General features: G+C 37.8%; 1 pseudogene; it reads left to right on the top strand.

The window, feature by feature from the left end:
* The first annotated feature begins 7,994 nt into the window (after positions 1–7,994).
* On the top strand, positions 7,995–11,202 carry LOC129683314 (heterogeneous nuclear ribonucleoproteins A2/B1-like; annotated as a pseudogene).
* Positions 11,203–11,414: the final 212 nt, after the last annotated feature.

The following is an 11,414-nucleotide window of genomic DNA, read 5'->3' as shown; positions in this document are numbered from 1 at the left end:
CAGTTATACTGTTGTGTAGTAGGCTGATAAATCCATGCTTAAATTCAACTCTAGCCCCTTGCCACATCAATCATCTGTGCCTCCTCACTCTCCCCACCCCAAGTAAATTTCAGAACAGTTTCAGATACCCTCAAGAGGCCTAACAGCACCACCTCTGGATGAAGCATCATTACCTGGGGATTAGAAGGCTGGCTTTTCAACTCATTATCTTTTTCCCAATCCTTTTGACTTTATGGACATTCACTCTTTACTTTACATTCATTTACTCTTGAAGATAACCACCATGAAATAGCTGTTCTTATATTCATTTCCCATCAAAGAAACTGTGGATCAGAGAGTTCAGTCCTCAGAGCTAGTGATAGATGTTTTCCAGGGCAAGTTTAATCCAAAGACCAAGTAAGTGATGTAGTAGTCACAGGGGCAAAGCAGGCCCTAGATTCAGATTCTCCACTCAATCAGTAATTTTAAGTGGCCTCAGGCATAGCATATGCCTTGGTTTCCTCATCTCACATGAAATTATTGTAATAATTAAAATGTCTCATACAAATGAAATTGAACTTATCAGGGTTCCTATAAACAAATTAAAATAGTAAGATAAATATGAATCTGCCTGCAGTTAAGAAGTCCACAAATGGCTCAAACTCTTGGAAGGCAATGTCAAGTTCAATAAGAGAAAACAAAGACCGAGGATACAGAAGCACCACACTGAGTAGAGATTCTGAGAGCAGACATACTAGTGGATTCGTATCAGTGCTTATCCAATGCTATTCAGTTCTCAGTTCTCAAATGTTGGAGGCCCAGAATATGATATTTCATGGGTTGTGCTTGTTTTGTAACTCATGTTTTAAAATGCAACTACATGTCCACAATCCATAAAGGAAGAGCTGGAAAAGTTAGCATTAGACCAAGAAAGAACACAAGATATTCCGTGTCCGCTATGACAAGAATTCAACAGGAGTTGAAGAGGAGACACAAAAATTAAATTTATATTACAGTTAGAGAAATCCAAATATACTCTAGTGATGTACTAATGGGAAAAGTTAGCAGCCCTGATTAATCTCCATCTAGCTATTTGTATAAAAAGCTTTTGTGTATATTTATGAAGGTAGGTGGCATGTTCATAAACTTGTGACCTTCTTTGTACAAATCATGAAAGAACAGATCTTCCTTTGAGGGTATTTCTTTCTGAGTTTCACTTAAAAGCCCTTGAGAAAAAGTCATCAAAATCACATTGCTAAGGATACTATACTGAAGCTGAGGTCTTTTCAACATGCCTTTATTGTGGCTCACAAAATCCTCCTAATACCTTAGCTCCTTGTAGAACAAGAAGAACTTAACTGCAGTTTCAAGGATACTTAACCACAGACTTGTGTTTTTTTTAACTGTCATGAAAAATATCTGTAGTTATCTTGGTCACTTTGTGCCTAACTCCTAACTCTTTGCTTAACAAATATAAATCAATAGGTAAAAACACTGGAACTCAAGACCATTGCATGCAGAGTCTTATTTAAGGAATGATATTTGGCAAACTATTTATTTGGAATCTTAGGAATAATTCAACTCACAAATACAGTTTTTTTAATGTTACATGTGCACAACTCAGCATGCCTGGAGCAACCTAAGATCCTTTGTTTTGTTAGTCTGGGTTTTGACCTTGTAGATACTGTAGAGAAGGGAATATATTTAATGAATATTTAAGCATAAGCTTCAGTTATTCTGATACTAAAAACACCTCAATCTCAGAAAACCATGAGGTTCTTTCTGTTTCTCAGCACTTAATTATATTCCCACTGAATTAAGATAATGGCACATTAATCTCAGCATACAGCATAAAGATTTTTATTTAGATTTAAGAGAGTTACCATTGTTTCTTTGTATTCTTTTATTTATCCATTGTTTCAAATGCCAGTTACTAAATTGTTTCACAAAGCTGTAGTTCAGCCTGCAGAAGAACAAAATAACCTCAATGATAACCTTCACCAATATTGTAGAAATCAAAGAGGAAGCTCTGCCTCTGAGATCTACTGCTGAGAAGAAGAATCTATGATCAATTACTCAAGTCCAACTGTCCAATTCTGACTGTCAAGTATTTCTAAAAATATAAGCTTATGATAACAATAATTCATTTGAGGTCTTTAATAGCCTCCTTAGGGGGTGGCATTGATCATTATTGTTACTTATTAAGCATCTTGATGAAAGAATGGGATGCAAGAATAGTGATTACAGGAATGTAACAGCAATAGAGTAATGTCGGGCATATTGGAGCAATATAGTACTCCGTTACAAAGGTGTTTTGTAATAGTATCTATACAAATACTGCCCTACAAAAAAAAATTGATTACAATGCCAGTTCATGGTACTATTACAAAGTAGTAAGAAACAATGGAGAAAAGTTTTCTGGCTCTTTTACTTCAAATGTTCCTGAGAGTGTGTTTTTCAACACACAGCAGGACAGCATTGTCTGAAAACACTCAGGCATTGTATCTGCTATTCATGGGGCGCCTGCTCCAGGCTTGTCTTAATTAGGGTTTCTATTGCTATGGTAAAACACCATGACAAAAATCTACTTGAGGTGGAAAGGATTTATTTCAGCTTACAACTCTGAGGTCACATTCCTTGCTGAGGGTAGTTAGAAAAGGAACTCAAAATAAGAACCAGGAAGCATACTCCAAGTGTGTTCCTTTGTAAGGAGAGCAGGGACTGTCTCTAGCATGAACTCAGTAGCAGGCTCTCTGGTCACCAGTCCCGGGGTGGTGCAGCCTTGCCAGGCCACAGAGTAAGACTATGCAACCAGTCCCGATGAGACCTGATAGGCTAGAGTCAGATAGAAGGGGAAGAGGACCTCCCCTATCAGTGGACTAGGGGAGGAGCCTAGGGGGATAAGAGGGAAGGAGGGTGGGATTGGGAGAAGATGAGGAGGGGGGCCACAGCCAGGATACAAATTGAATAAATTGTGATAATAATAATAATAGGAAAAAAAGAAACGTGGAAAAAACAAACAAACAAACAAACCAAGAAACAGTAACTGATGCAGAGGCCATGGAGGAGTACTGCTGACTGGCTTGCTCCTCACCAGTTACTCAGCCTGCCATCTTACACACTCCAAGACCAGTCCAGGGGTGACACCACTCACACTGAGATGACCACTCCCACATCAATTATCAATCAAGAAAAAGCACCACAGTCTCGCCTGTAACGACGCTTTCTCAATTGAGATTCCTTCTTCCAAGATTACTTTAGCTATGTCAAGCTGACATAAAACTAGCAAGCACAATGTTGGATACTTTGTGTGAGAGGGGGGGACTTTTGCTAGTGTGTGTGTATGTTCAAAATGTTACTGCATGGAGTTATTTCACCACCTAAGACACCTTAGGAAGTTGAGGCTTAGAAAGCTTAATAAATAATAAGATAATAAATACTTAAGCCAAGATTCAAACACAAGCCCGTTTGACTCCAGTATTCATGCTCTTTAACTTTTAGTTAAGTCAGGTGGGAACGAGTGAAAAAAAGACACATTCAAAACAACAACAGTAATTAATAATAGCTACCATTTATTAATATGCCAGGTGTTGGGCTAGATTCCCAAGGAGATTTAAATTCATGTCCCTAATATACAGCTCAAAAGGGTCCATTCATCCTAGCTTTTCCAGACAAATTAGAAGTTAATATAAGTTCCATTTGCCTTAGGAGATGTTAAGGTTCAAGGACATTGAATTGTGAGTACAAGAAAAAATACTGGTAAGGAACAGTACTGGTGGTCAGTCAGTTCTGGCTGACCTGTGCCACCTATTCTAATATGGACTATTATAATCTAAGTCAGTCTTACCTTTTTCTTCCTAATTGATTCCTTCATTGATTTCAGATTCCTTTAGAAGTGAAATTTTGGTAACATGAAATTATCACAAAGTTACTGTTTATTCAGTTGCTATGTACTAGGTTTTGTTTATTTTATGGCTGCCCATACTTGCCTCAAAGTTAGATTTTTGAGGTTACAAATCCATGTGCTTAGCTTGTGCTTTACTATCTACAGTTTCAAAAAAAATCAAACAACAACAACAAATAACATGAAAGCAAATTTGTTAAACTCAGGAAAACTGTCTCACAAGTATAAACTGTTGTTCTGAAACATCCCAAGTTACAATCCCAATGGCTTCCATACTGATCTTACAAGAGACCTATAGCAGCTCTTTGTATTCATTTATTGCACAAGTGTCTAGTGGGTAATGTTATATTCTAACTCCATGCTGACATCATTGACAGATAATGAGAACTCAAAAATCCCTGTCTTCCAAGAGCTTTGCAAAGTAATTAGTGAACAATCACATGACACAAAAGTTTGAGATAATATAATAGCAAAATAAATTAAAGTTTAATAGCAAGCAACAAAACAAGCAGAGGTGTCCCAGTTCATGGCTAGGATTTAAAAAACCTCTACAACATGTGAAGAGGGCTGGAAGGCACTGGCCGGGGAGGTTCTTGTAGAGGTTGCGAGACAACTAAAACCTTGTCTTAAGGTTTTATGTAGGGGAACGCCAGAAAACCCAGCTGGAAAGGGAGGTCATGCCAGTTACCCAAAGCTTTTATTCTCCTTAAAGACTCTGGCCTTTGGCCCCCATGTGATAGCAGTTATTGAAAAATTTTTGAGCAGGGGAGTGGCGTAATTAAAGTAGTGCTTTTAAAAAGATTAATTTGGCAGGAGTAGGCAGGATGGATTGGTGGAAGGAGAGTACAGCAACAAAGCTGCTGCAATAATTCAGGTCCAAGGTGATAAGGTTCTGGACAGAAGTGAAAATATCAACAGAGGGAAAGAAATAAATAGACAGACAGGATGGCACAAAGAAAGTCCAGTGATCCTTGGACTAGCTATGACGGTGTAAAGTAATTCTGCTTGGGGACTTGTTTCCTTGACAATGTATATAACATTAGTGAAACACTGTATACAGTGGTTATAACAGTGTCTCCCTGGAAGGTAACTTTACTCAATGCATCATTTATTCTGGCAAAATATCCAGTTAAAGTCATCCCTTTCAAGAGAAAATGAATGCTCACAAAACTGGCTGACATGAGAAACTTAATAATACCCACAATGCCCATGAATAACTATAGTTGCAGGATGGCAGGCTAGTTAGAAGAGTAAAAAACAAACAAACAAAAAAAAAAAAAACTAACCTAGACAGTGATGTTTCGTTTACATCCAAATTCCTGATATTCTAGTTTAGTTGTTGTTATGCTTTCAACCAATTTACGTTTTAAAATTGTGGGTTTAGAGTAGAATAGCTTATTTTTATAATTACATCGATGTGGTATTCTACCCAATAAGAAGGCTTCGTGGTGCCTTCTTTTTTGCCTTCTTCTTGAAGTTAATTCAATTGTCTTCAAAAAAAATATTTCAGTGTGACAATTATTTTACTTGTACAGATGGGAAGCAAAAGCCCTAGGGAAGGTAAATTAATGAGTTAGCCAAGGTAGTGAGGATTCAGGAATCTAATTCCTCCATCCATAGATCACGAGGATAAAAATAGACTAGAAAGGAAGGATTATTGGCTCTGCACATTCCTGTTTAGTAAAAATGTTGTCAGGTCATAGAACTTTCCCTTGAAACCATGCACACAGGCAGAAAGCAACTGTCACTTCACTGTCACTTAGGTTTTGTTTTAAATGCATCAGGTAAAACAAATTGTAGTTCCTAGTATTAATTCATTCCTTACCTAGCATTGTTAAAATATTTATGATCATAATAAAAATGCTAGCATATTGTTACTCATTTTCCCTAGCTTTGATATAAAAGCATGTTTCCATTCTCTCATAGAGAGGAATGTTGTCAAAGTTTGATGGTAATTTATGTTGCCAGTCCATTAAGTTGATTTTATGGCAGCCAACACAACTATTGTCCATTTATGAGAAACCCAAGAACCGTGCTAGGTCTCCACAAAGGCCATTTGATACCTGCCCTTTTGTGCAGGTGACCTTGAGGGGAGTTGAGTTTGATAATTTATGGCAAACACCATCTAGGAAGACCCATTTGCAAGATTCACTGTCATTTAGTGCTAAATGATCAGTGCTGAGTCCAGAGACAATCTCAAGTTCCTGACAGAGCAATCCTATAAAAAATATTGCCCACCCACCCAGGTGTCTTTTCCAATTATCTGGAGTAGAAATTAATACTTTTAAAAGCTGCTAGTTTTTGAAAGGTTATTACAATTTATTCCGGCACTTTCTTTTGCACATTATGATGAATTAGTTTATTACAGCATTATTTTCCATGTCAGCTTTTTAGAAGATTGAATATAATGCAGAAACATTACTGTGAATGGCAAACATACTATTTTATAGCTGAGTCATATATTTCTTTGAGAAAAATGTGCTCAGTTTTTAATAACGGGTAATTTTATGTTTATGTTCCCTAATGCTGTTGTCAAATGTTATTTATTTCTGTTTGGTAAGAACTAGAGAAGTTTCTTTTAAAATGTTAATGGTGGTTTAGACAGGTTTTAGAGTCATTGTAAGAATATATTACTTAAAAGTACAAAATATGAATTGACAGTTTTTTTCCCTAAAAGCTAATATTTTCTGGGGTTTCTTGACACCAGTTTAATATATGGCTACTTCCAAAGAAAATAATACTTTGATTTCAGCGTTTGATCTAAATATAGTAGGGGAGGACAGATTTTTAAATTATTTTCTAAATCTAAATCTTTTTAAACTAAATACCTTTATCATAAATGGTTTTTTACTTTATATAATCACTTAGAAATATACAATAACCTACAGATACTTTGTTAAGTGATACAATAAAAGGTTGATAGTGATTTTTTTCTTTGTAGATATTCACCCCCACAGTGTATCTAAGATAGTAAGAATATGTCATTTCCCATTTAATCAGATAGGAAAAAATATTCATTGAACTTCTACATGACAAGACTGATCATACATATTCCAAATAGTATTTAATACTTGATATCCATTCATATAGCAGATAGATAGATGATAAAGAGGTAGATATTACAGATACATTCAAAACAAGTAAGAACAACTTATTGGTGATGAAGGAAGATGGAAAAAAAAATCAAACGCATTTTGAATATATTTAGCCTTTGAGAATTTCACACAACTCTACCATGTATTTTGATTATAATCATTCCCTACTGCCTCCTGTCTACTTCCAAATATATTTTGACTACATTATGAGGCAAACATTTTAAAAGAGTTGAAACATCCAAAAAACCTTTGTAAAAATTTAACCTTTTAATTTCTGATACAATCACTTTTATTTCTACTTTTTAACATTAAAAGGTCAGGTCTTCTATAAACAGTGTGTGAGAAAATTTAGTCACATATCAGCAGCTTTTACACTGCCCCCACCACCCCAGGAAAGTTTACCAAGGGAAATTTTGTTTTCTCATCAGACATATTTGTTTTTTGGGGTAATATTTGGGCTAATATTTCCTAGTAAATATTGCAATATTTATTTTGCTGATATGACTGAAACAAATGATAATTTTGGCAGTAGTATGATTTAAATGCTCCACAAATTTTTCTCATTGTATCAAAATGTTATCTTGATAATGTGACTGACAGTTTTTCTGAGGGTTTTAGGGGTGGTGACAGCCAGGGGTAGAAGTTATTGAAATTTTCCTCAGACGGAGCACACCTCTGCAATCAGCACCTAGAGGTGGGTGAAGTCATTTTATCAATAACCATGTGTCTCCTCCAGTTATCACCCCAGTCCAGTCTCCTGACAGGACACTGTAGGTGAGATTAGGTTGTGTTTTGAACTTTGCTGTTTTAAAACTTTGACTTCCTTTGTTCGGAGTAATGATACTGAGATCATCTGTGCAGTTATATGCTGAGTTATCTTCTCAGGGCTGCTAAGAAGTGAAATTCCAGCATCTCATGAAGAACAGCTACAAAATACTCTGTGTGATCCAACCATATACTTCCATGTGATACAGGACATTTTTCAAGGCTGGTAGTAATGCCTGGCCAAATAGAACATGGCTCCTCTCATTGTTCTCGCTGTGTTTATTAGAATAGTACGGGTATTGTGGTGTGCCACACCCATCAAAATACACATTTGTTAACTTTACTAAGTTAACTTTAACTTTCAAGGCAGATTATGAACTTTGGACATTGCATCCAATCCTAGCTCTGTCAGTTGATTTTGGCCAAGCAATTACCCTCCTTTAGCCTATTTTCCTCATCTGCTCCATGTAGAAAAATGTTTCCTTCGTTACATATCACTAAAGACAACATGACATGGTGCATGTAACATACTTCACAGGTTAACAGAAAACGCAGTCTGCACGTAATAGTGTCCCATTAGGGGATGTCATTTGGCTTACTCTACTTCTGACTTCTCCCTAAGAGCCTAAAGGTTCTGTTCTCAACATGTGTCAGTAGATGCTCATGCTTGGCACTGTTAGAACTTGACTTCTTCCTTCAATTTATTTTTATGTAGGGGATCCTCTTTGGGCTCCAAGACTTGGGTGTCTTCTCTATACAATGCACTGGGCAAGACACAAATACTCTATCACAAACAGTCCAGACACTACGCCAGAGAATGTGAAGCTGCTGAAACTCACAAGAACAAAGGTGGTGCCAAGCATTGCAAGGAAAATTCAGCACCTTGGGACTGTACACAAGATGGACTTCATCTCAGGAAGGATTCTTGGAGGAAGGGAGGGCTTGGCAAATAGATACATAGGAATCCACAGATAAAGGAGGGGGGTTGATGTGCATAAAAAGGAGCACCATGCACGAGAAACAGCAGTGGGAGGTGTAGACCTCTGGAAGCTGGAAGCTTACAAGACTAGAATAGATAAAAGAATTTTATCGCGAAGCTAGAGATGGAAGAATATGACGTCTGCACATGTGGAAATATCACAGTGAAATCCGTTAACTTGAATAATTAATGTGTTCTGATAATATTAAATAGCTATTAAAATAAATAATTAAACAAAAATGAAAAGGAGAAGATGCTGCAAGGGCAAGCAGTGACCCATCTGTAGGTTCTGAACTTGGCACTTTGTTAGCCAGATAACTAACAGTCATATAAACAGCCTTATAATTGTTTTCTATCAATGAATAATTGACAAGTAAAATTGTGTGTGTATGTGTGTGTGTTCAACATAAGGGACTGATATATTAATCACAATGTGTAATAAATAAATTAGCTTCTCTCAGAAATTTTGAAATATATAACATATTGTCATTAAATAGAATCTCCCCATATCCACCCACCCCCATCGTCATCACCATTCTGCCTCCTCATCCTTCCACTTCCTGGCAACCACCATAACACTTGTTGAAAAGCCATTGAACGGCTTTAAATTTAAGTGCCTTAATCAAATTTGTACATTATAAAAGCCACTCTTAGTCTGGGGGTAGCTCAGTTGGCAATATGCTTGCTTACCCTGCACAGAGTTCTGCCTTTAATCTCAGCATGACTAAACCAAGTGTAGTTTACCTGTCTTTAATACCAGCTCTTGGGAGTTGGAAGTAAGAAGATCAGAAATTCAAGGGCATTCTTGGTTACATATTAACTTTGAAACCAGCATGGGATAGATGAAATTCTAGAACCAATAATTCATTCATTCATTCATTCATTCATTCATTCATTCATTCATTCATGAAGGCCATTGTTGATGCAAGAAAAGAGTTGTCTTTTTTTCTGTTTTGTTTTTTTTTTTTTTTTTTTTTTTTAGATGGGGTTTCTCTGTGTAGCCTTAGCTGTCCTAGACTCACTTTGTAGACCAGGTTGGTCTCAAACTCACAGAGATCTGCCAGCCTCTGCCTCCCTGAAAACTGGGATTACAGGCATGCACCCGGCAAGAATTGTACAGAAAAATAAAAACGACTGGAATGAATAGGAAGGTAGAGCAGTAAACAAAATAAAAGAAAAACAACAGAATAAATTTCAGGCTTAGTTTTGGAAATATTGAGAAGAGGAATAGAAAGTATCACACTTGGTTATCCAGAGTGTTCCTGCAATCCTACTGTCCGCTCTGAAGGAAAGAAAGCAAGAAAAGGAAGATAAGGGGTAGAGATGAGATAGCTGAATATGTCTAAATGCTGAACACCTAGAAACCTTAGATAACTAGCTGTGAGTTCATAAAAGAAATCCCCAGTGAATGTGTGACTAATACGGTAATTGCAGCAATCTGGGGCATGGGGTCAGTTGGCTAAGCAGAACAGCGAAGAGACAAGCCTACAGGGAGAAAGCCATAGAAGGAAGCCATAGAAAGACCCAGGTAGAAAAACCTCAGAGGACTCTAAGGACTGAGATGGCTCACAGTGGTGAGAACACGGCAAGAATCCTTGTCATGGTGACCAGTGGAGAAAAATAGTTTACAATAAGGCTGAACAGCCACAGCACTGTGAAATGAGCTGAACACTGGGAGCGTAACCTCAGGTAGCATTGGCACCTGGTCCTGTGTGCACATGCTTCCAACACTGTAATCTCTGGAGCAGCGGCTGCTCTCACCACAGTGTCAGGAGTCTCGTGTGTGTGTGTGTGTGTGTGTGTGTGTGTGTGTGTGTGTGTGTGTGGTGTGTGCGTGTGCGTGTGCGTGTGCGTGTGTGTGTCTATTTGTCTGTCTGTCTCTCTGTGGAGGGCTTTCTCATCTCACTCGGCTGAGGGAAATCGGGCTGAAGAGAATGAGTCCTCGATGGAGAGAAAAAAGGAACCACTCTCTAGCTTTTGATTGGTGGTTTAAGCTTTGAAACCGCTTGCAGAGAGTTTGAGAAGCAACTATGAGCAACAGAAAAAGCTCACAGACCATGTGGTTAGGAGGAATCTGGCAAGTAAAAAATCGAGAGGATTTGGCTTTGTAACTTTCCCATCAATGGCCGAGGTTGTGGCTACCATGTTTGCAAGGCCTCATTCCATTGAGGGCAGGGTAGCTGAGCCAAAACGTGCTTCACAAGAGAGCAGTCTGGAAAACCAGGAGCCCATGTGATGATGAAGAAGCTGCTTGCTGGTGGAATTAAAGAAGGTACTCAGGTACACCACCTTCGAGATTACTGTGAAGAGTATGGAAAAACTGATAGTGTTGAAATAATTACTGGAAAGAAAGGAAAACAAAAAGATTTGGCTTTGTTACTTTTGATGACCATGATCCTATGGATAAAATTGTATTATAAAAATATCCTACCATCAATGGTCACAATGCAGAAGTTAGAAAGGCATTGTCTAGACAATAAATGCAGAATTCCAAAGTTCTAGGAGTAGAAGAGGAAGAAGCTTTGGTTTGGGGGGATTCTAGTGGTGGTGGTGGCAATTTTGTACTGGGATCAGGAGGCAACTTTAGAGGGGATCTGGTGGATAGAGAAGGGGCATGGATTTAAGGATGATCATATGGGTATGGAGGAGGACCTGAGGGTGGCAATTTTTGAGGTAGCCCTGGTTACGGCGG

Source organism: Psammomys obesus, unplaced genomic scaffold (assembly GCF_907164565.1).
Source record: "Psammomys obesus unplaced genomic scaffold, mPsaObe1.curated_primary_1811, whole genome shotgun sequence".
NCBI classification, from domain to species: domain Eukaryota; kingdom Metazoa; phylum Chordata; class Mammalia; order Rodentia; family Muridae; genus Psammomys; species Psammomys obesus.
This window is presented reverse-complemented; position numbering and strand designations above follow the sequence as displayed.